The sequence below is a fragment of the Leuresthes tenuis genome, unplaced genomic scaffold (assembly GCF_036924035.1).
Source record: "Leuresthes tenuis unplaced genomic scaffold, fLeuTen1.0.hap1 SCAF_18, whole genome shotgun sequence".
NCBI lineage: Eukaryota > Metazoa > Chordata > Actinopteri > Atheriniformes > Atherinopsidae > Leuresthes > Leuresthes tenuis.
Window position 1 is genome coordinate 28,346,046 of NW_027325372.1, and position 24,601 is coordinate 28,370,646.

A 24,601-nucleotide genomic window follows, 5' to 3' on the forward strand; every position below is an offset into this window, starting at 1 on the left:
TCTAAACCAATCCATTAAACTAGATCATTTTGGCAGTAAAGCGATCTACAATGTGCTTGGTCGCAAAGCTGCTCATCTGTGGTAAACAGCTCTTCAGAAAGGCATTCTTCAATTGATTTCACTAATTTTATGTAATAATTTTGTGATTTCCTACAAAACTACACTTCTTCTCCCATCTGTCTGAGTATTTAATATTGTCTGGGTCCCGTTAAAACATATATTTTTCCCATCTAATTCCTTGTTTGCTTTAAAACAAGTATTCCCCATTTTCTATCCCTTCAGTAGCCAACCAGTTTGTATGGAGTACACTGGAGCAACTTGACTGATCAGTAAAACACTGCTTTTGTTGTCACCGCAAGGCTTCCCCCGTCGGTTGTTTCACTGAGACACTACTGAGTAACTACAACTCAACACAGTTTATACACATAACATTCATATACATACTAACAAACAAACAAACAATAATTTATCGCAATTTTCTCATCTCTGTTTGAACGTACACCCAGGTAAATATTCCTGTAGTCTTCTCATACCGACTATGGACCCATTCATTGTTTAACTTCACTGTTTTGCAAATCCTAATTGAATATTACACATTGACATTGAAATTTACTGGATAAGCAGGTCTTCATTGCATTCAGCAGCCTATATGTGAGCATCTATGTGTAAGCTGTTCTTCTTTGCATTTATCAGCAGCAAGCAATTCTTCACTGCACATGCATATGTAAATAGTAAAACAATTCCAATGTGTTAGCGAAACCTTCTATATCACAGTGGTTTCTAAGATCTATTTTAAGTTCTTTGCCATCAGTGAGATGACATAGTTTACAAAGTGTGTCAAATTATCACTGAAGATCTTTTCAGGTATTTCAAATCTAGAAATAAGTTATTTTACGCGTGATTTTGCTACTGAGAGTGCATCTGCTTGTGCACATGGAAATATTTCAGACCATTTGGTAAAAACCTCTGTTGTCACTGAGCAGAATCGTTTCCCTTAACATTAATTTAGTTCAATGAAATCTACACAATAATGAAATAATGAAATCCAAACAAATATGTTGAAAAAGATACACTGGCTTAGGGAATTATCTTCGTTTTGGTCTTAGATTGCCCTGTGGAATGTATTTTGCACATATTTGACCTGCTAGACAAAACTTTATTCATTTATTTATTCTAAAAAAAAAAATTCAATAATTAGTAAAACCATATGCTGTAAAAACCTTGTTCATTATTGCTTCCATCCCTCCTGTTGAGACATGACATGGTCCGTGGCTCAATACTGCAGCATATTTAAACAAATTCTTTGGCAGTATGGTTTTCCTTCCGGTCATTCATACGAGTCTATTGTAGATGGCAATTGAATAACATCTAATAATGCTAAAATATTTGTAGTTTATACATTTAGCTGTGGATGTCAACATACCTGTTTTTCCAATGCTGTGTTAACACATGTACAGTTGAGAAGGCATACTGACTGTCAGTGTAAACGTTAACAACCTTTTTGTTATTTAATTTACAAGCTTCAGTTAAAGCTACCAATTCGACTGCTTGAACAGAGTAATTTTTTGGTAGTGGTTGTTTTAAGAAAACTTCAGTTTCTGTTACTACTGCAAATCCTGTAGCATTTGTGCCATCAGGGTTTTTTGCTTGACCTGTTGAATAAATATAGTTATTTCTGCATTTTCATAACGTATATCAGTTAAGTCTGGCCTGGGTAAAACACTGATGGTTATTTCTGACATGCAATCATGAGGCTTTCCATCTGTGGGGTAGGTAGCAGTGTGGATGGATTAAGTGTAGCACATCTCTCGACAACAAGGTGTGGCTGTGAAAGAAGAACTGTTATGTAGGAGAGATGTCTGGTAAAGATATTTTGTTAAGTAACCATATCACAGCCACTGCATGAGGTACCTTAAGTGTTAATGGGTGAAATAACACCATTATTGTTGATGCCTGCACTGCCAATGGCTTCTGGCCATTGATTCAAAAGTACGATCTCGTCCCTTTTTCCCCCTTTGAGTGGACACTGGCCCCTAATTACCGCAATTCAGCAGGGGGTCTTTCATTAGGAGTACTGGACTCCCCCGTGCACGGTTTCAGCTCCGACCCTGGAAAGCGGAAAAAACGTTGAGATCTGGTTTGAGGACCCAATTGTTGAGAAAAGTCTCTCAATGAGACTCAGAGTTGCTGGAGTCAGTTAATGCAAATGTTTAATCTTGCAGCAAGTAACCCTTCTGTCTGTTTGGACTCTCACATACATTCGGTTAATCATAGAAAAACGAGAACAAAACTTTTTAGAACCTTAAATTCATAAAACAGACATGGTGCAGTTATTTCCATTCTAGAAAATAAGAGTAATCACCACCATTCCTATAAATTCTGGATATTCTAACAATCTGAATCTTTTTTAAATGTTCGATGAAGCCCTTTGCTGTTCTGTTTAGAGACTCAGCTGATCATAAACCAAGTTTTGCTCTTGAACCAAGCTTCTAAACTCTTCACCTTTTTCATTTCTCAGTTAGTATTCACTTTAAAACTGATTAAAAGAAAAATTAAATGAATGCCTATCAACAAATGTGGGATCTAAACTCTAGTGCTTTCTCTAAAATAATTTCCTTTCTCAATTCAGAAATGTGTGTGTGTAAGTCACAACACCCGTGACACCAAAACGGCTTTCTTTTCTCTCTTTTTTCTACACTCTGCACTGTGAGCACACACACCAAATTTATCAGTCACATCAGAATCCATACATACTGATCCTCCCGTAATAAAATGGTCGGATCTTATCAAACACACTTTGTTTCTTGTGACAAGTCAGCAAAACAGCGTATACACGTCAAGACACTGAATCAAGTTTGCCACAAGAACTCATAAGTTTGGCAGTATTGCTCTGCCGTCAGCAATCATACACCCATTTTATTTTCATGAGACATGTGCAGGCACCTGTTCATCTACTGTTCTATCACTATGAATTAGTTTATCTATTATCAATAAGGATACTTCTACAACTACTATCAAAGTATGTCCGGACTTCTTATGTTGTCAGTTGCTATATATGAATAAGTGGGTAGCTACTGACAAGCATTAAGCATGTCACACAGCCCAAACATATAACATTTCAGGACACACCACACAGTTAACAACCACAGTGAAGCGTGTCAAAGCCCAAACATGTAACATTCAACAGGACACTTACACAACACATTCAAATCAAACAGTCAGACAACATACAAGAACATATACCCCAGCCGGCATTGCTCCCTGCCTATTTTCCTACAACTCACTATGTGTGCGCACACCTTTATTCACAAACTCTTCAACTTATACTCTTTTACCGAAGCTGCTACAGCTCGATTGGCCAAATACCCTTAGATCCTATTTCGGTGAATTTGACATCTGCCTTGTATGTAACAGATTAGCGGTTTAGCAGTTTTAATTTAGTTTGAGTGAAGGAATTCATTTTATAGCAAAATCCGAAATCGTGAAGAACTCATGAAAGTAAGCTTATTCTCGGATTCCTGAAACTTTAGATTTGCTCTTTCTTTTACTGCAAAGTACAACGTTGAGCAGCACTAATGAGTTGTTTCTATTTTTGGCAGGCTTTACCTTTGCGGATGAAGCCCTTTCTGTCTGTGCAAAAGAAATCTTGTTACTGTGCAGAGTGACTTCTCTGAGTAGAGTCGCCTTACTTGTTGCGACTGTGCCGATGTTCGAAGCTGGAGTGCAAAGTTGTTGCTTGAATGGTGCTCGCTGGAGCGTGTGGTAGTGTAAAGTTAGACCATTTAAAAGGGCTGAAGAGTGCTCAGTGCAGCGGGTGGGCGGAGGTGCAAAGTGACACTATGGCCATAAAAAGAACACCGCTACAAGTGCGCATTGTGCCAGGAAGGGCCCTCGGACGTGAACCAGTGGACAGTTATCGCTTCTCGGCCTTTTGGCTAAGATCAAGTGTAGTATCTGTTCTTATCAGTTTAATGTCTGATATGTCCTCTTTGCGAGGACTACATATTAAATGGATTTTTATCAATAGGAGTTGAAAAAGGAGCTTGCTCCGTTCACTCCAAGCATCGACCCGGTACTGCAGTGCCGCTGGGAATGGTGCGCTCTCCTCTGCTCTTGTGAAAAAGCAAACAGCGGTGCAGGATGGAAGTTTCAGGGAGCCTAAGATGAAACTTTCTTTTAATCTGCTGAGAAAAGAGAGTGAATGCGAAGCAGACTTTAACACGGCTCTGGGAGCGAGCCGAGTGCGGGCTAACCGGGAGAATTGCTTGAAAGAAACGCGACACCGAATGAGCAGTCAGAACAAAGCCTCAATACGGTGTTCCCGTGTTGTTTGTGGCTGCCTTGTCTTTTGCACAGAGTAAAAGACAAGGCAGCCATCGAATAGGGCCCGATTGTTCCTACTTGGTCAGCCGAGGAGCAAGGGGGGGGAGCAAGCGTCTCAACCAAGCAAAGCTCACCATGGGGAAGGTGGCTATGCCAACTAGCCTGATGCCCTGCTCCCGCAGTGATGGATAATCGTACACTGGTTTCTCTTCATAATGTACAAGTCTTTCGCCTTTTACTAAAGACTTCCGTGGAGAGCAGCACTAATGAATTGTTTCTATTTTTGGCAGGCTTTACCTTTGCGGGGGAAGCCCTTTCTGTCTGTGCAAAAGAAATCTTGTTACTGTGCAGAGTGACTTCTCTGAGTAGAGTCGCCTTACTTGTTGCGACTGTGCCGATGTTGCTTGAATGGTGCTCGCTGGAGCGTGCTGTAGTGTAAAGTTATACCATTTAAAAGGGTTGAAGAGTGCTCAGTGCAGCGGGTGGGCGGAGGTGCAAAGTGACACTATGGCCATAAAAAGAACACCGCTACAAGTGCGCATTGTGCCAGGAAGGGCCCTCGGACGTGAACCAGTGGACAGATATCGCTTCTCGGCCTTTTGGCTAAGATCAAGTGTAGTATCTGTACTTATCAGTTTAATATGTGATATGTCTATGCAAGGACTACATATTAAATGGATTTTTATCAATAGGAGTTGAAAAAGGAGCTTGCTCCGTTCACTCCAAGCATCGACCCGGTACTGCAGAACCGCTGGGAATGGTGCGCTCTCCTCTGCTATTGTGAAAAAGCAGATCTGCTGAGAAAAGAGAGTGAATGCGAAGCAGACTTTAACACGGCTCTGGGAGCGAGCCGAGTGCGGGCTAACCAGGAGAATTGCTTGAAAGAAACGCGACACCGAATGAGCGGTCAGAACAAAGCCTCAATACGGTGTTCCTGTGGTGTTTTTATAAAATGCGGTGTAAAAAAAGGTGTGAATGCCCCATAGAAAACTAATAGGTGAATCGGAAGTGTTCGGCTGCAAGAAGGTGTGAATGTCCGACTATATTTGGTGAAAAGCAGGTGAAGCAAGGTCTGAATGCCCAACCTTACATCATCAAAAGCGAGATCAGAGGTTTTTGGCTGCAAGAAGGCCATAGTTTGCCAAAAGCGGGTAAGGTGCGAATGATCGGCTAAATATCAACAAAAGTGGGGGCGGAGGTCTTCGGATGCAAGTGGGTGTGAATATCCCACCATACAAGTATGGTGGAGAGGAAGCTGTGAATGGCCGACCATAGTTTGCAAAAAGCGGGTGAGAAAAGGTGCGAATGTCCAACCATACATGATCAAAACAGGGAGCGGAGGTGTTTGGCTGCGACAAGGTGTGAATGTCCACCCATAATTAATGAAAAGCGGGCAACAAGTAGGTTCGAATGCCCAACCATACATCATCAAAAGCAGGAGTGGATGTGTTCGGCTACAAGAAGGTTTGAATGTCCGAGCATAGTTTGTAAAAAGCGGGTAAGAAAAGGTTCGAATGCCCGAACATACACCATCAAAAGAGGGAGCGGAGGTGTTCCGCTGTAAGACGGTGTGAATGTCCGACCATAGTTGGTAAAAAGTGGGTATGAAAAGGTTCGAATGCCCAAATTCGGCTGCAAAAAACTGTGTTCGGCTGCAAAAAGGTGTGAATGTTCGACTAAATTTTGTAAAAAGCGGGTAAGACAAGGTGTGAATGCCTGACAATGTATGATCAAAAGCGGGAGCGGAGGTGTTCAGCTGCAAGAAGGTCTAAATGTCCATTTTTAATTGCTAGAAAACATGAAAGAAAATTTTCGAAAATCAATCCGCACATGATCATAAGTGGGAGAGGAGGTGTTCAGCTGCAAGAAGGTGTGAATGTCCTACCATAATTGCTGAAAAATGTGTTAGAAACGGTAAGAATGCCGGACCATACATCCTCAAAAGCTAGAGAGGTGGTGTTCGGCTGCAAGTAGGTGTGAATGTCTGACTAAAGTTCAAATATATTAACAAAAGCGGGAGGAGAGGTCTTTGGATGAGTGGTTTAGAATTTCCAACCATAATCTATAAAATGCGGTGAAAAAAAAGGTGTGATAGATACCTAAAAGTTGGAGCGGAAGTGTTCGGCTGCAAGAAGGTGTGAATGTTATATATATAGTTGGTGAAAAGCAGGTGAAGCAAGGTCTGAATGCCCAATCTTACATCATCAAAAGCGAGATCAGAGGTGTTTGGCGGCAAGAAAACGGGTAAGGTGTGAATGACCGACTAAATATCAACAAAAGTGGGGGCGGAGGTCTTCGGATGCAAGTGGGTGTGAATATCCCACCATACAAGTATGGTGGAGAGGAAGCTGTGAATGGCCGACCATAGTTTGCAAAAAGCGGGTGAGAAAAGGTGCGAATGTCCAACCATACATGATCAAAACAGGGAGCGGAGGTGTTTGGCTGCGACAAGGTGTGAATGTCCACCCATAATTAATGAAAAGCGGGCAACAAGTAGGTTCGAATGCCCAACCATACATCAACAAAAGCAGGAGTGGATGTGTTTGGCTACAAGAAGGTTTGAATGTCCGAGCATAGTTTGTAAAAAGCGGGTAAGAAAAGGTGCGAATGCCCGACAAAGTATGATCAAAAGAGGGAGTGGAGGTTTTCGGCTACAAGAAGGTTTGAATGTACGACCATAGTTTGTAAAAAGCGGGTAAGAAAAGGTGCGAATGCCCGAACATACACCATCAAAAGAGGGAGCGGAGGTGTTCCGCTGAAAGACGGTGTGAACGTCCGACCAAAGTTTGTAAAAAGCAGTTAAGAAAAGGTTTGAATATCCAACCAAACATAATCAAAAGTGGGAGCAGAGCTGTTCGACTGCAAGTAGGTGTGAATGTCCGACCATAGTTGGTAAAAAGCGGGTAAGAAAAGGTTAAAAAACCCGACTGTACACAATCAAAAGAGGGAGCGGACGTGTTTCGCTGCAAGGTGTGAATGTCCGAGCATAGTTTGTAAAAAGTGGGTAAGAAAAGGTTCGAATGCCAGAACATACACCATCAAAAGAGGGAGCGGAGGTGTTCCGCTGTAAGAAGGTGTGAATATCCGACCATAGTTGGTAAAAAGCGGGTAAGAAAAGGTTCGAATGCCAAAATATACACCATCAAAAGCGGAAGCCGAGGTGTTCGGCTGCAAGTAGGTGTGAATGTCAGATCATAATTTGCAAAAAGCTGATGAGAAAGGTGTGAATGACCGACAATAATTGCTGAAAAATGTGTTAGGAAAGGTAAGAATGCCGGACCATTCATCATCAAAAGCGGGAGAAGAGGTGTTCGGCTGCAAGAAGCTGTGAATGTCCAGCCATAATTACTCAAAAACGGGTACGAAAAGGTAGTATTGCCAGACCATAAATGATCAAAAAAGGGAGCGGAGGTTTTCCGCTGTAAGAAGGTGTGAATATCCGACCATAATTGGTAAAAAGCGGGTAAGAAAAGGTGCGAATGCCCGACAATGTATGATCAAAAGAGGGAACGGAGGTTTTCGGCTGCAAGAAGGTCTAAATATCCAACCATAATTTGTAAAAACCGGGGAAGAAAAGGCTCGGAAGCCCAACTATACACCATCAAAAGCGGGAGCGGAGGTGTTCAGCTGCAAGAAGGTCTGATTGTCCATCAATAATTGCTAGAAAACATGAAAAAAAAATTTCGAATATCCAACCGCACATGATCATAAGTGGGAGAGGAGGTGTTCAGCTGCAAGAAGGTGTGAATGTCCACCCATAATTCCTCAAAAATGGGTAAAAAAAAAGGTGCGAATGCCCAACCATACATCATCAAAAGCAGTACTGGATGTGTTAGGCTACAAGAAGGTTTGAATGTCCGAGCATAGTTTGTAAAAAGCGGGTAAGAAAAGGTTCGAATGCCCGAACATACACCATCAAAAGAGGGAGCGGAGGTGTTCCGCCATAAGAAGGTGTGAATGTCCGACCGTAGTTGGTTAAAATACCCGACTGTACACAATCAATAGCGGGAGCGAATGTGTTCGGCTACAAGAAGGTGTGAATGGCCGACCATTTTTTGTAAATAGCGGGTAAGAAAAGGTGCGAATGCCCGACAATGTATGATCAAAAGAGGGAGCGGAGGTTTTCGGCTAAAAGAAGGTCTGAATGTCCAACCATAATTTGTAAAAACCGGGGAAGAAAAGGCTCGAAAGCCCGACTATACACCATCAAAAGCGGGAGCAGAGGGGTTCAGCTGCAAGAAGGTCTGAATGTCCATCAATAATTGCTAGAAAACATGAAAGAAAATTTTCGAATATCAAACCGCACATGATCATATGCGGGAGAGGAGGTGTTCAGCTGCAAGAAGGTGTGAATGTCCACCCATAATTCCTGAAAAATGGGTAAAAAAAGGTGCGAATGCCCAACCATACATCATCAAAAGCATGTGTGAATGTCAGATCATAATTTGCAAAAACCTGATGAACACATCAAATTTGGATCAGCAGGTGAAACAGTCCACTCCATTTCTTTCTGACATGTAGCAACAAACTCTCCCACACCTTGTCACTGCCAGTGTGTACGTTTGGCCAAGGAAATGTGAGGGCGAGTACCACAAACATTAAAAAAATCTAAGTTCTCTGGAGTCAATAAAGTAGGCGCACATATTTTTTCACTTCTTCTCATAGTCATTGTCAGGCCCCAAAGAAATGTGTGATGTGCAGTGCAAATCAGCAGGTTGCATGAAATCAGAAAGGGGTGAAACTAACGCTTTTGCTTCTTCCACTAGTTGTTGTGAAAAAGGAGAGCTGGGAAGTTTCCACTCATAAGCATATGTAAGTGCAGATGAATCAAACTGCACTGCTGTGAAAACTTTGTCAGGCTGTAACATAACGTTAACACCCTCTGGTGTAGAAGTTAAAATAATGCCTAATTTACACATGAGATCACAGCCCATCAGGTTAATGGGACACAACTCTGATAACAAAAATGAGTGTTTGAAGGAGAGCCCATCTGGAGTGACACACGCAATGGGCGATGTCATTTTCTCCTTCACAACCTGGCCTGATGCAGACATAGAGTAAACGTGGTTTCCACTTAACTTTGGAGGACAATCAAACTCCCCTGACGTCACTACTGATGAACATAAGTTCCTATATTCTGAGAGAAATATCTTTGCTCTAGGACGGAAATAGCATGCAAAACTTTACGACGTGAATCACAGTCGGCAAGCGTTTCTTCACTACACAGAGCAGGAAAAATGTGTGAGTGTGTTTGTGCTATCACCCATTAGTGGAGGCTCCGCTGCCACGTGACGTCCAGAACCTGCCTCCCACCCTCAGTCAGCCTTTTGCCCAATTTCATCACTTTTCAGCTGTGGACACAGCCACAGTAAAAACAAATATTCGGATCATAGCTCTGGCGTGGCCCATTTCGACCTCCTCTCCCACACGTCCACGTCTTCGACTTCGGCCTCGTCCTCTGTTTAAACCAACTGCGTAATACATGGTCATGGCTGCCAAATGCAGCTCCTTTTCACACTTGTCCTATATCTTAAGCGTCTCAACTTGGCTCTCAGCATGGCGAGCATATCGGCGAACGTCAGCCAAACGAGGACCCTCACACCATCCCACGTAAATGTTCTTTACTTCAGTGGCGACATCTGGCATGAGGCCTTTAATTATTGCATTGCATGCAATACTCTCCCATGGTCCTGATTCATTACCCAAATCCCTTGGTCTCTGATGACCGCTGTGCTTGCTGACTTCCTCAAGGATGCGGTGTAAAAAATCATCAGTCCCTTCACCGGGTTTCTGTTTGCAGGTGTAAATGTGGGACATATTGATTTTGGTTGGAAATTGAGTGGTGATGGCTTGACACAGTCTTTGGATGGCTGCTTCATATTGAGCGTTATCATTATGTCCTCGTTCACTGTTGGTAGGTCGCAAATCCAGTTGTAGCATACTGGCCTCTATTTTGCAGAGGTCGGTCAGTTTGAACTTTTTTGCCAATATGCGACGCAATTCAACCCCGGTCGGGCAGAATTGTGCGCAGAAATCTCGCAACTCGTCAGCAAAATGGGGTCCAGAAATCTCTGGATCTGGTAAGCATTGTTATGCTTCCATGATGTCAGTCTCAGTCCAGGGTCGATAAACCAGTAATGGTCCAGTGGGAACTGCAACTTTAACCATAGGCATGGTTTGAATCTGGTTTTGTTTTTTCTCACGTTTAGATCTCTGAAGTCCAGATTGTGGGTAAAGGATTTTTGTCACTTGCGTTAAAAGTTCTTGGGCAGGTACGCTGGAGAACCAAACGTCTTCCTTTTCCTCATCATCAGACCTATGTAACTGATGTTGTGAGAATGATGGAATTTCTTCCCGAGGGAGGATGGAAGAAGTCCCTTCTTCCCGAGAGCCAGAGGCTTGTGGCAGGGCTGGCTGTTGTTGTTGCAGGCGTCGTGGAGGGCAGGAGTCCAGGTCTGGATCCGGCACAGCGAGAGCGCTCAGGGTGGGGTAAAGAGGTGCAGAAGGAGAAAAAGTGTTATCAGTGGAATATGGTGATGGTTTAAAAGAAGATTCAGTCTTAATCAGAGCTGAATTATCTTTTCGTCCACATACTAAATTATTATCATCATTCCGTCATGGCATTCGTTTAACATTTTCCTTTCTTTCTCTTAATACACTTTATTTTTTCCAACATTCTATACCTTTCTTACTTCTTATTTAAACTTAATTTTCTTTTTTTTTGCTTCATCTCTTTCTCATATTTGCAAAACTTTTCTTCTAATTTTCTTATTTCTAACATACTAAAAGAACCTTCAGGTGGAAAACCTCTGGACCATATTTCTTTTTCATTTCAACATGCTTAGGTCCCCCGGTAGGGTCAAAAGTCTGAGACCTACTGTTTCCCATTCTCAGACTTGGAATGGGGAAATATATTCCTTCACTCAAAGGACGTCTCCAATGAGGACCTTAATCTGTACTCACACTTCTTCGGAGTACTTCACACTTCTTCGGACTGCTTCAAAAGTTTCCCTTACCCATGAAATCTCTGTCTCACTAATGACACAACTGGGAAACCCTCTTTTATTCAAATAAAAACTAAAAAGCAGTCCTATCATCTCAGACTATCATATTTAAAAAATGATCCCAGCGCTGGTATTCAGGAAAAGGACCTGCCAGTCCTCTCTCTCAGAAAAGGCCTTGGAGGTATGAGGCTGGAACAGCTACTTCAGTCCAGGCTGGCCATGCACTGCGGTCCGGTCCAGAGACACCAGTCGAGGGATCCTGTTCGTGACGCCAAAATTGTGGACATAGAAGGGCATGTTGAAGGTGTGAATGTCCGACCATAGTTGGTAAAACGCGGGTAAGAAAAGGTTAAAATACCCGACTCTACACAATCAATAGCGGGAGCGGAGTTGTTCGGCTAAAAGAAGGTGTGAAAGTCTACTTCGCATTCCGCACCTCCACCCACCCGCTGCACTGAGCACTCTTCAGCCCTTTTAAATGGTATAACTTTACACTACCGCACGCTCCAGCGAGCACCATTCAAGCAACATCTTTGCACTCCAGCTTCGAACATCGGCACAGTCGCAACAAGTAAGGCGACTCTACTCAGAGAAGTCACTCTGCACAGTAACAAGATTTCTTTTGCACAGACAGAAAGGGCTTCATCCGCAAAGGTAAAGCCTGCCAAAAATAGAAACAACTCATTAGTGCTGCTCAACATTGTACTTTGCAGTAAAAGAAAGAGCAAATCTAAAGATTCAGGAATCCGAGAATAAGCTTACTTTCATGAGTTCTTCACGATTTCGGATTTTGCTATAAAATGAATTCCTTCACTCAAACTAAATTAAAACTGCTAAACCGCTAATCTGTTACATGTAAGGCAGATGTCAAATTCACCGAAATAGGATCTAAGGGTATTCGGCCAATCGAGCTGTAGCAGCTTTGGTAAAAGAGTATAAGTTGAAGAGTTTGTGAATAAAGGTGTGCGCACACATAGTGAGCTGTAGGAAAATAGGCACGGAGCAATGCCGGCTGGGGTATACGTTCTTGTATGTTGTCTGACTGTTTGATTTGAATGTGTTGTGTAAGTGTCCTGTTGAATGTTACATGTTTGGGCTTTGACACTTCACTGTGGTTGTTAACTGTGTGGTGTGTCCTGAAATGTTATATGTTTGGGCTGTGTGACATGCTTAATGCTTGTCAGTAGCTACCCACTTATTCATATATAGCAACTGACAACATAAGAAGTCTGGACATACTTTGATAGTAGTTGTAGAAGTATCCTTATTGATAATAGATAAACTAATTCATAGTGATAGAACAGTAGATGAACAGGTGCTTGCACATGTCTCACGAAAATAAAATGGGTGTATGATTGCTGACGGCAGAGCAATACTGCCAAACTTATGAGTTCTTGTGGCAAACTTGATTCAGTGTCTTGACGTGTATACGCTGTTTCGCTGACTTGATTGTCACAAGAAACAAAGTGTGTTTGATAAGATCCGACCATTTTATTACGGGAGGATCAGTATGTATGGATTCTGATGTGACTGATAAACCCATTCGTATCGTAAGCATAATCTAATACGTGAGACAACGCCCTGGCACACAATCAAAAAAAAAAAGAGAGAGCGGTTTTGTGTCCCCACAGTCCATAATGTAGAAAAGAGAGAAAAAAGCCTTTCTGATTTGGTGTGTGTGCTCATAGTGCAGAGTGTAGAGAAAAGAGAGAAAAGAAAGCCGTTTTGGTGTCACGGGTGTTGTGACTTACACATGCAAGTGGGTGTGAATATCCCACCATACAAGTATGGTGGAGAGGAAGCTGTGAATGGCCGACCATAGTAAAAAGCGGGTGAGAAAAGGTGCGAATGTCCAATCATACATGATCAAAACAGGGAGCGGAGGTGTTTGGCTGCGACAAGGTGTGTATGTCCACCCATAATTAATGAAAAGCGGGCAACAAGTAGGTTTGAATACCCATCATCAAAAGCAGGAGTGGATGTGTTCGGCTACAAGAAGGTTTGAATGTCTGACCATAGTTTGTAAAAAGCGGGTAAGAAAAGGTTCGAGTGCCCGAACATACACCATCAAAAGAGGGAGCGGAGGTGTTCCGCTGTAAGACGGTGTGAATGTCCAACAATAGTTGGTAAAAAGCGGGTAAGAAAAGGTTAAAATACCCGACTGTACACAATCAATAGCGGGAGCGGAGTTGTTCGGCTACAAGAAGGTGTGAAAGTCCGACCATGGTTTGTAAAAAGCGGGTAAGAAAAGGTGCGAATGCCCGACAATGTATGATCAAAAGAGGGAGTGGAGGTTTTCGGCTGCAAGAAGGTCTGAATGTCCAACCATAATTTGTAAAAACCGGGGAAGAAAAGGCTCGAAAGCCCGACTATACACCATCAAAAGTGGGAGCGGAGGTGTTCAGCTTCAAGACGGTCTGAATGTCCATCAATAATTGCTAGAAAACATGAAAGAAAATTTTCGAACATCAAACTGCACATGATCATAAGCAGGAGAGGAGGTGTTCAGCTGCAAGAAGGTGTGAATGTCTACCCATAATTACTGAAAAATGGGTAAGAAAAGGTGCGAATGCCTAACCATACATCATCAAAAGAGGGAGCGGAGGTGTTCCGCTGTAAGACGGTGTGAATGTCCGACCATAGATGGTAAAAAGAGGGTAAGAAAAGGTTAAATTACCCGACTGTACACAATCAAAAGAGGGAGCGGAGTTGTTCAGCTAAGAGAAGGTGTGAAAGTCCGACCTTGGTTTGTAAAAAGCGGGTAAGAAAAGGTTCGTATGCCCGAATATACACCATCAAAAGCGGAAGCGGAGGTGTTCGGCTGCAAGATATTGTGAACGTCCGACCAAAGTTTGTAAAAAGCAGTTAAGAAAAGGTTCGAATATCTAACCAAACATAAGAATGAGTCTTTTCCGCTGTAGAATGCCCGACTATAGACCATCAAATGCGGGAGCGGAGGTGTTCGGCTCTGAGTAGGTGTGAATGTCCGACCATAATTGCTGAAGAATGTGTTAGAAAAGGTAAGAATGCTGGACCATACATCATCAAAAGCGGTAGAGGTGGTGTTCGGCTGCAAAAAGGTGTGACTGTTCGACTAAAGTTTGTAAAAAGTGGGTAAGACAAGGTGCGAATGCCTGACAATGTATGATCAAAAGCGGGAGCGGAGGTGTTCAGCTGCAAGAAGGTCTACATGTCCATCAATAATTGCTAGAAAACATGAAAGAAACTTTTCGAAAATCAAACCGCACATGATCATAAGTGGGATAGGAGGTGTTCAGCTGCAAGGTGTGAATGTCCACCCATAATTCCTGAAAAATGGGCAAAAAAAAGGTGTGAATGCCCAACCATACATTATCAAAAGCAGGAGTGGAAGTGTTCGGCTACAAGAAGGTGTGAACGTCCAACCAAAATATGTAAAAAGAAGTTAAGAAAAGGTTTGAATATCCAACCAAACATAATCAAAAGCGGGAGCAGAGCTGTTCGACTGCAAGTAGGTGTGAATGTCAGATCATAATTTGCAAAAAGCTGATGAGAAAAGGTTCGAATGCCCGACTATACACCATCAAAAGCGGGAGCAGAGGTGTTCCGCTGTAAGACGGTGTGAATGTCCGACCATAGTTGGTAAAAAGCGGGTAAGAAAAGGTTAAAATAGCCGACTGTACACAATCAATAGCGGGAGCGAAGTTGTTCGGCTACAAGAAGGTGTGAACGTCCGACCATGGTTTGTAAAAAGCATTTAAGAAAAGGTTCGAATATCCAACCAAACATAATCAAAAGCGGGAGCAGAGCTGTTCGACTGCAAGTACGTGTGAATGTCCAGCCATAATTACTCACAAACGGGGGAAGAAAAGGTAGTATTGCCAGACCATACATGATCAAAACAGGGAGCGGAGGTTCAGCTGCAAGGTGTGAATGTCTGACTATAGTTTGTAAAAAGCGGGTAAGACAAGGTGCGAATGCCCAACAATGTATGATCAAAAGAGAGAGCGGAGGTGTTCGGCTGCAAGGTCTGAATGTCCAACCATAATTTGTAAAAACCGGGTAAGAAAAGGCTCGAAAGCCCGACTATACATCATCAAAAGCGGGAGCGGAGGTGTTCAGCTGCAAGAAGGTGTGAATGTTCGACTAAAGTTTGTAAAAAGCTGGTAAGACAAGGAGCGATGTCCCGACATTGTATGATCAAAAGCGGGAGCGGAGGTGTCCAGCTGTGAGTAGGTGTGAATGTCCGACCATAATTGCTGAAAAATGTGTTAGAAAAGGTAAGAATACTGGACCATACATCATCAAAAGCGGGAGAGGTGGTGTTCGGCTGCAAGAAGGTGTGAAAGTCCGACAATGGTTTGTAAAAAGCGGGTAAAAAAAGGTTCGAATGCCCGAATATACATCATCAAAAGCGGAAGCGGAGGTGTTCGGATGCAAGAAGGTGTGAACGTCCGACCAAAGTTTGTAAAAAGCAGTGAAAAGAGAGAAAAAGCATTTCGTGAGTTCTGCATGATTTGGGATTTTGCTTATAAAATGCATTACTTCACTCAAACTATGTTAAAACTGATTTGTCCTTCATATTTACCATGTCTAGAAATATTTAAACAAAAAAACAACGTTGTACTTTGCAGTAAAAGAAAGAGCAAATCTAAAGTTTCAGGAATCCGAGTATAAGCCTGCTTTCCTGAGTTCTGCACGATTTCGGATTTTGCTATAAAATGAATTGCTTTGCTCAAACCAAGTTAAAACTGCTTTGTCCTTCCATATTCATCAATGTCTAGATCGACTTCAACAAAGACTTTGCAGTAGAAGAAGTTGAAATCCATCTACACATTGATAAATATGAAGGACAAAGCAGTTCCCACTTGCCCATAAGAAAATAAGCTTATTCTCGGATTCCTGATCCTTCAGTGTTGCTCTTTCTTCTACTGCAAAATACAATGTTGTTCTTTGTTGAAGTCGATCTAGACATTGATAAATATGAAGGAAAAAGCAGTTTTAACTTGGTTTGAGTGAATGAATTAATTTTATACATAAAATCCGAAATCGTGCAGAACTCATGAAAATAAGCTTATTCTCGGATTCCTAAAACTTTTGATTTGCTCTTTCTTTTATTGCAAAGTACAACGTTGTTTTTTTGTTTAAATCTATCGAGACATTGATAAATATGAAGGTAAAAGCCGTTTTAACATAGTTTGAGTGAAGGAATTAATTTTATAGATAAAATCCCAAATCATGCAGAACTCCTCAAAAGGGAGGTATGGCTTAATCACAAGTGTGGCTCTTTCTCATTCAGGGTAATATGAGGAAGTTTATGCTTGAAATATATGTAGAAATGGGTACATATGAAGGACAAAGCAGTGTTAACTTAGTTTGCGTGAAGAAATTCATTTTATACATAAAATCCGAAATCGTGCAGAACTCATGAAAATAAGCTTATTCTCGGATTCCTAAAACTTTTGATTTGCACTTTCTTTTACTGCAAAGTACAACGTTGTTTTTTGTTGAAATCTATCTAGACATTGATAAATACCAGCCGAAACTCTGCTGCCGCTTTTGATAATTTATGGTTGGGCATTCTTACCTTTTCTTACCCGCTTTTTACAAATTATGATCTTACATTTACACCTACTTGCAGTCGAACACCTTCTCATCCACTTATGATCATGTGCGGTTGGGCTTTCGCACCTTTTCTTACCCATTTTTCAGTAATTATGGGTGGACATTCAGACCTTCTTGCAGCCGAAAACCTCCGCTCCTCTTTTGATCATACATTGTCGGGCATTCACACCTTGTCTTACCCGCTTTTTACAAACTTTAGTCGGACATTCAAACCTTCTTGCAGCTGAACCACCTCCGCTCCCTGTTTTGATCATATATGGTCTGGCAATAGTACCTTTTCTTACCCGTTTGTGAGTAATTATGGCTGGACATTCACACCTTCTTGCAGCCGAACACAACCTCTCCCGCTTTTGATGATATATGGTCCGGCATTCTTACCTTTTCTAACACATTTTTCAGCAATTATGGTCGGACATTCACACCTACTCACAGACGAACACCTCCGCTCCCACATTTGATGGTGTATAGTCGGGATTTCTCACCCTTTCTCATCAGCTTTTTGCAAATTATGATCTGATATTCACACCTACTTGCAGTCGAACAGCTCTGCTCCCGCTTTTGATTATGTTTGGTTGGATATTCGAACATTTTCTTAAAGCTTTTTACAAACTTTGGTCGGACGTTCACACCGTCTTGCAGCCGAACACCTCCGCTTCCGCTTTTGATGGTGTATAGTCGGGCATTCGAGCCTTTTCTTACCCAAATATTACTTACTATGGTTGGACATTCAAACCTTCTTGTAGCCGAACACATCCGCTCCTGCTTTTGATGATGTATGATTTGGCATTCGCACCTTTTCTTACCCATTTTTCAGTAATTTTTGGTCGGACATTCACACCTTCTTGCACCTGAACACCTCTGCTCCCGCTTTTGATGGTGTATAGTCGGGCTTTCGAGCCTTTTCTTCCCCGATTTTTACAAATTATGGTTGGACATTCAGACCTTGCAGCCGAAAACCTCCGCTCCCTCTTTTGATCATACATTGTCGGGCATTCGCCCCTTGTCTTACACGGTTTTTACAAACTTTAGTCAGACATTCACACCTTGCAGCTGAACCACCTCCATTCCCTGTTTTGATCATGTGTGGTCTGGAAATGCTACCTTTTCTTCCCCCATTTGTGAGTAATTATGGCTGGACATTCACACCTACTTGCAGCCGAAAAACCACCTCTCCCGCTTTTGATGATGTATTGTCCGGCATTCTAGTCTTTTCTATCACATTTTTCAACAATTATGATCTGACGTTCACACCTTCTTGCAGCCGAACACCCCCGCTTCCGCTTTTGATGGTATATATTCGGGTATTCGAACCTTCTCTTACCCGCTTTTTACAAACCATGGTTGGACTTTCATACCTTCTTGTTGCTGAACAACTCCACTCCTGCTTTTGATGATTTATGGTTGGACATTCGCATCTTTTCCTACCCATTTTTCAGTAATTATGGGTGGATATTCACATCTTCTTGCAGCTGAACACCTCCTCTCCCGCTAATGATCATGTAAGGTTTGATATTCGAAAATTTTCTTTCATGTTTTAAAGCAATTATTAATGGACATTCACACCTACTTGCAGCCGAACACCACCTCTCCCACTTTTGATGATGTATGGACCGGCATTCTTACCTTTTCTAACACATTTTTCAGCAATTATGGTTGGAGATTCACACCTACTCACAGCCGAACACCTCCGCTCCCGCATTTGATGGTGTATATTCGGGCATACGAACCTGTTCTTACCCGCTTTTTACAAACCATGGTCGGACTTTCACACCTTCTTGTAGCTGAACAACTCCGCTCCCTCTTTTGATTGTGTACAGTCGGGCATACAAATCTGTTCTTACCCGCTTTTTACAAACTATGGTCGGACATTCAAACCTTCTTGTAGCCGAACACATCCACTCCTGCTTTTGATGATGTATGGTTGGGAATTCGCACCTTTTCTTACCCATTTTTCAGTAATTATGGGTGGATATTCACACCTTCTTGCAGCGGAACACCTCCTCTCCCGCTTATGATTATGTGCGGTTTGATATTCGAAAATTTTCTTTCATGTTTTATAGCAATTATTGATGGACATTCATACCTTCTTGAAGCCGAACACATCCACTCCTGCTTTTGATGATGTATGGTTGGGCATTCGAACCTACTTGTTGCCCGTTTTTCATTAATTATGGGTGGACATTCACACCTTGTCGCAGCCAAACACCTCCGCTCCCTGTTTTGATCATACATTGTCGGGCATTCGCACCTTTTCTTACCCGCTTTTTATTAACTTTAGCCGGACATTAACACCTTCTTTCAGCTTAACCACCTCCGCTCCCTGTTTTGATCATGTATGGTCTGGCAATACTACCTTTTCTTACCCATTTGTGAGTAATTATGGCTGGACATTCACACCTACTTGCAGCCGAACACCACCTCTCCCGTTTTTGATGATGTATGGACCGGCATTCTTACCTTTTCTAACACATTTTTCAGCAATTATGGTTGGAGATTCACACCTACTCACAGCCGAACACCTCCGCTCCCGCATTTGATGGTGTATATTCGGGCATACGAACCTGTTCTTACCCGCTTTTTACAAACCATGGTCGGACTTTCACACCTTCTTGTAGCTGAACAACTCCGCTCCCTCTTTTGATTGTGTACAGTCGGGCATACAAATCTGTTCTTACCCGCTTTTTACAAACTATGGTCGGACATTCAAACCTTCTTGTAGCCGAACACATCCACTCCTGCTTTTGATGATGTATGGTTGGGCATTGGCACCTTTTCTTACCCATTTTTCAGTAATTATGGGTGGATATTCACACCTTCTTGCAGCGGAACACCTCCTCTCCCGCTTATGATTATGTGCGGTTTGATATTCGAAAATTTTCTTTCATGTTTTATAGCAATTATTGATGGACATTCATACCTTCTTGAAGCCGAACACATCCACTCCTGCTTTTGATGATGTATGGTTGGGCATTCGAACCTACTTGTTGCCCGTTTTTCATTAATTATGGGTGGACATTCACACCTTGTCGCAGCCAAACACCTCCACTCCCTGTTTTGATCATGTATGTTTTGACATTCGCACCTTTTCTCACCTGCTTTTTACTATTGTCGGCCAATCACAGCTTCCTCTCCACCATACTTGTATGGTAGGAAATTCTCACCCACTCTCATCCGAAGACCTCTCCTCCCGCTTTTGTTAATATTTAGTCGGGCATTCGAACCTTTTCTTACCCACTTTTTACAAATTATGGTCGAACATTCCCACCTACTTGCAGCTGAATACTTCCGCTCCACCTTTTAGTGATGTATGGTTGGCATTTGCACCTTTTGTTACCCTCTTTTTATACTGATTGCTGAAGATTAAGTTGTTCTTTCTCAAACTACAATTTTTTTTTAATTGTTGAAACTTGATTTGAAGTGGATAAATAAGGAGGACAAACAGTTTTAAGTCACCCTGATAGAAGAAATTATTTTATAGCAAAATCTGTATTTCGTCATATGTCGAGAGATGCTTATTGCTGAAGAAGTTCTTTCTCATTCTACAAAGTACAACGTTGTTTATCGTTGAAACTTGATTAGACATGAATAAATATGAAGGACAAAGCAGTCTTAACTTGGTTTGAGTTAATTAATTCGTTTTATAGGAGAATCCGAATTCGTGCTTATTTTCGGATTCCTGAAGAATGAGTCTGGTTCTTTCTCATAATACAAAGTTTGTTGTTTATTGTTGAAACTTCATCAGAAGTGAAGAAATAAATGAATGCCTATCAACAAATGTGGGATCTAAACTCTACTGCTTCCTCTAAAATAATTTATTTTCTCAATTCAGAAATGTGTGTGTGTAAGTCACAACACCCGTGACACCAAAACGGCTTTCTTTTTTCTCTTTTCTCTACACTCTGCACTATGAGCACACACACCAAATCAGAAAGGCTTTTTTCTCTCTTTTCTACATTATGGACTGTGGGGACACAAAACCGCTCTCTCTTTTTTTTTTTGATTGTGTGCCAGGGCGTTGTCTCACGTATTAGATTATGCTTAAGATACGAATGGGTTTATCAATCACATCAGAATCCATACATACTGGTCCTCCCGTAATAAAATGGTCGGATCTTATCAAACACACTTTGTTTCTTGTGACAATCAAGTCAGCGAAACAGCGTATACACGTCAAGACACTGAATCAAGTTTGCCACAAGAACTCATAAGTTTGGCAGTATTGCTCTGCCGTCAGCAATCATACACCCATTTTATTTTCGTGAGACATGTGCAAGCACCTGTTCATCTACTGTTCTATCACTATGAATTAGTGATCTATTATCAATAAGGATACTTCTACAACTACTATCAAAGTATGTCCGGACTTCTTATGTTGTCAGTTGCTATATATGAATAAGTGGGTAGCTACTGACAAGCATTAAGCATGTCACACAGCCCAAACATATAACATTTCAGGACACACCACACAGTTAACAACCACAGTGAAGTGTCAAAGCCCAAACATTCAACAGGACACTTACACAACACATTCAAATCAAACAGTCAGACAACATACAAGAACATATACCCCAGCCGGCATTGCTCCCTGCCTATTTTCCTACAGCTCACTATGTGTGCGCACACCTTTATTCACAAACTCTTCAACTTATACTCTTTTACCGAAGCTGCTACAGCTCGATTGGCCGAATACCCTTAGATCCTATTTCGGTGAATTTGACATCTGCCTTACATGTAACAGATTAGCGGTTTAGCAGTTTTAATTTAGTTTGAGTGAAGGAATTCATTTTATAGCAAAATCCGAAATCGTGAAGCACTCATGAAAGTAAGCTTATTCTCGGATTCCTGAAACTTTAGATTTGCTCTTTCTTTTACTGCAAAGTACAACGTTGTTTTTTTTGTTTAAATCTTTCTCGACATGGTAAATATGAACGACAAAGCAGTTTTAAAATAGTTTGAGTGAAGGAATTCATTTTATAGATAAAATCCCAAGAGTCTGCAGAGAAAAGAGAGTGAATGCGAAGTAGACTTTAACACGGCTATGGGAGCGAGCCGAGTGTCGGCTAACCGGGAGAATTGCTTGAAAGAAACGCGACACAGAATGAGCGGTCAGAACAAAGCCTCAATACGGGATTCTCGTGGTGTTTTTGTTGCTGCCTTGTCTTTTGCATAGAGTAAAAGACAAGGCAGCCATCGAATAGGGCCCGATTGTTCCTACTTGGTCAGCCGAGGAGCAAGGGGGGGGGGGGCAAGCGTCTCAACCAAGCAAAGCTCACCATGGGGAAGGTGGCTATACCAACTAGCCTGATGCCCTGCTCCCGCAGTGACGGATAATCGTACTCTGGTTTCTCTTCATAACATACAAGTCTTTCGCCTTTTACTAAAGACTTCCGTGGAGAGCAGCACTAATGAGTTGTTTCTATTATTGTCAGGCTTTACCTTTGCGGGTGAAGCCCTTTCTGTCTGTGCAAAAGAAATCTTGCTACTTTGCAGAGTGACTTCTCTGAGTAGAGTCGCCTTACTTGTTGCGACTGTGCCGATGTTCGAAGCTGGAGTGCAAAGTTGTTGCTTGAATGGTGCTTGCTGGAGCATGCGGGAGTGCAAAGTTATACCATTTAAAAGGGCTGAAGAGTGAGTGCTCAGTGCAGCGGGTGGGCGGAGGTGCAACGTGACACTCTGGCCACCTATGGCCATAAAAAGAACACTGCTACAAGTGCGCATTGTGCCAGCAAGGGCCCTCGGACCTGAAACAGTGGACAGTTATCGCTTCTCGGCCTTTTGGCTAAGATCAAGTGTAGTATCTGTTCTTATCAGTTTAATATGTCCTCTATACGAGGACAACATATAAAATGGATTTTTAAGAATAGGAGTTGAAAAAGAAGCTTGCTCCGTTCACCCCAAGCCTCGACCCGGTACTGCAGTGCCGCTGGGAACGGTGCGCTCTCCTCTGCTCTTGTGAAAAAGCAAACAGCGGTGCAGGATGGAAGTTTCAGGGAGCCCAAGATGAAACTTTCTTTTAATCTGCTGAGAAAAGAGAGTGAATGCGAAGTGGACTTTAACACGGCTCTGGGAGCGAGCCGAGTGCGGGCTAACCGGGAGAATTGCTTGAAAGAAACGCGACACCGAATGAGTGGTCAGAACAAAGCCTCAAGACGGTGTTCCCGTGGTGTTTGTGGCTGCCTTGTCTTTTGCACAGAGTAAAAGACAAGGCAGCCATCGAATAGATTGTTTCTACTTGGTCAGCCGAGGAGCAGGGGGGGGGGGGCAAGCGTCTCAACCAAGCAAAGCTCACCAAGTAGGAACAATCGGGCCCTTTTCGATGGCTGCAACACCTGAAAGAGATATTGATGTGAGACCCGATCAAATGCTTTTTCAAAGTCTAAATTTAAGATGACAAGCCGGGTGTTTCTGTCTCTAGCGTAATCAATGATGTCTCGAATCAGTACGAGGCTGTCGGTGAGTTGTCTCCCTGAGATGGCACAAGCTTGGTCTGGGTGAATTACCTCCTCTAAAACAGAGGACATCCGTGTCGCTAAAACCTTGCTAAAAAGTTTACAGTCAAAGTTTAAAAGTGTGATGGGCCTCCAATTCTTTAGGTCAGTCTTATAATTTTTTTTATAAAGTAGAGTCACTATTCCCACTCTAAAACTGTCAGGCAGTCGGTCGAGTTTTTCAAAATCTTTAAAAACATCTAAAATGACTTCTTCAAAGTCTATGCCACACTGATTTAGTTTAAAGTAGCTCTGTAAGCGTTTATGTAGTCCCATCATACATCTATTCTCTTTCCTTTTTTTACGTTTACCTTGCTGTTTAAAAAAAGTCTGGGTCGTTTCCTTCACCATTTCCCACCATTGTGCATGTGTTTTGTAGAGGTCTTGAAGGGTCTGCCACTCTTTATAACATTCCCTGTACTGACTGACTATGATTTCATCCTCCAACAGGGAACAGTTGAGTTTCCACAGACCACTTCCTACCGTCACACCAGAAGGGGGTGAAAGGGTGCAGGAGAGCATAAGGTGGTCTGAAATGAAAACAGGGGTTATTCTAACATCAGTGGGTGGGCAATCTCTAGTAAAGAAATAATCAATGCGAGAGGCTCTGGTGCCATCATGACTAAACTAGGTGAAGCCCTCCTCTCTGGGATGCATGGTTTTAAAACAGTCAGTAAGCTTAAAATCCCTGCATATGCCCTGAAGTAAAATCGAAGTCTTATCCACTTTAAAATCTACCCCTGCTCTTTTTCTATCTTTCCTGCTCAAGATACAGTTAAAATCCCCTCCTACAACTAAAGGTACTTGCCCTAGCATGTAAAGCTGTATATCTTCTAAAAGGTCATACCTTTCATTTTTTCCATTGAAACCATAAATATTTAAGAGGTTAAAGTCTTGCCCCATAAAATTCAAGTGTGCTAAAAGTGCCCGTCCGTCTCTCACCACTGTGCTACCTTTCACCAGAACATGCAGATTTTTAATTAGAATGACCACACCATCATTTTTATTTTGATTTGAGCCACTCCATATCGATAAATGGGGCCACGTTTCCTCCCATTGTCTATGGTTTTTTAAAAAAGGTAGTCCACATTCTTGTATTAAAAACACATCTGATTTTATGGAGTCTAAGAAGGATAAAATACTCTGGGCTCTTGTCTTTGATTTCACACTTCTCACATTTAG

At 42.1% G+C, this 24,601-nt stretch overlaps 5 non-coding genes across 5 annotated transcripts; all 5 read left to right on the forward strand.

Moving 5' to 3' along the window:
• Nucleotides 1–3,915: 3,915 nt before the first annotated feature.
• Nucleotides 3,916–4,106, forward strand: LOC140275778 (U2 spliceosomal RNA). Its single transcript, XR_011908494.1, has one exon. It is a non-coding gene; the product is annotated as a U2 spliceosomal RNA (small nuclear RNA).
• A 411-nt stretch (nucleotides 4,107–4,517) lies between these two features.
• LOC140275857 (U5 spliceosomal RNA) lies at nucleotides 4,518–4,631 on the forward strand. The gene has a single exon (XR_011908566.1). It is a non-coding gene; the product is annotated as a U5 spliceosomal RNA (small nuclear RNA).
• A 275-nt stretch (nucleotides 4,632–4,906) lies between these two features.
• Nucleotides 4,907–5,094, forward strand: LOC140275991 (U2 spliceosomal RNA). Its single transcript, XR_011908685.1, has one exon. It is a non-coding gene; the product is annotated as a U2 spliceosomal RNA (small nuclear RNA).
• Nucleotides 5,095–22,264: 17,170 nt separating this feature from the next.
• LOC140276424 (U5 spliceosomal RNA) lies at nucleotides 22,265–22,378 on the forward strand. The gene has a single exon (XR_011909019.1). It is a non-coding gene; the product is annotated as a U5 spliceosomal RNA (small nuclear RNA).
• Nucleotides 22,379–22,690: 312 nt separating this feature from the next.
• On the forward strand, nucleotides 22,691–22,874 carry LOC140276156 (U2 spliceosomal RNA). The gene has a single exon (XR_011908836.1). It is a non-coding gene; the product is annotated as a U2 spliceosomal RNA (small nuclear RNA).
• Nucleotides 22,875–24,601: the final 1,727 nt, after the last annotated feature.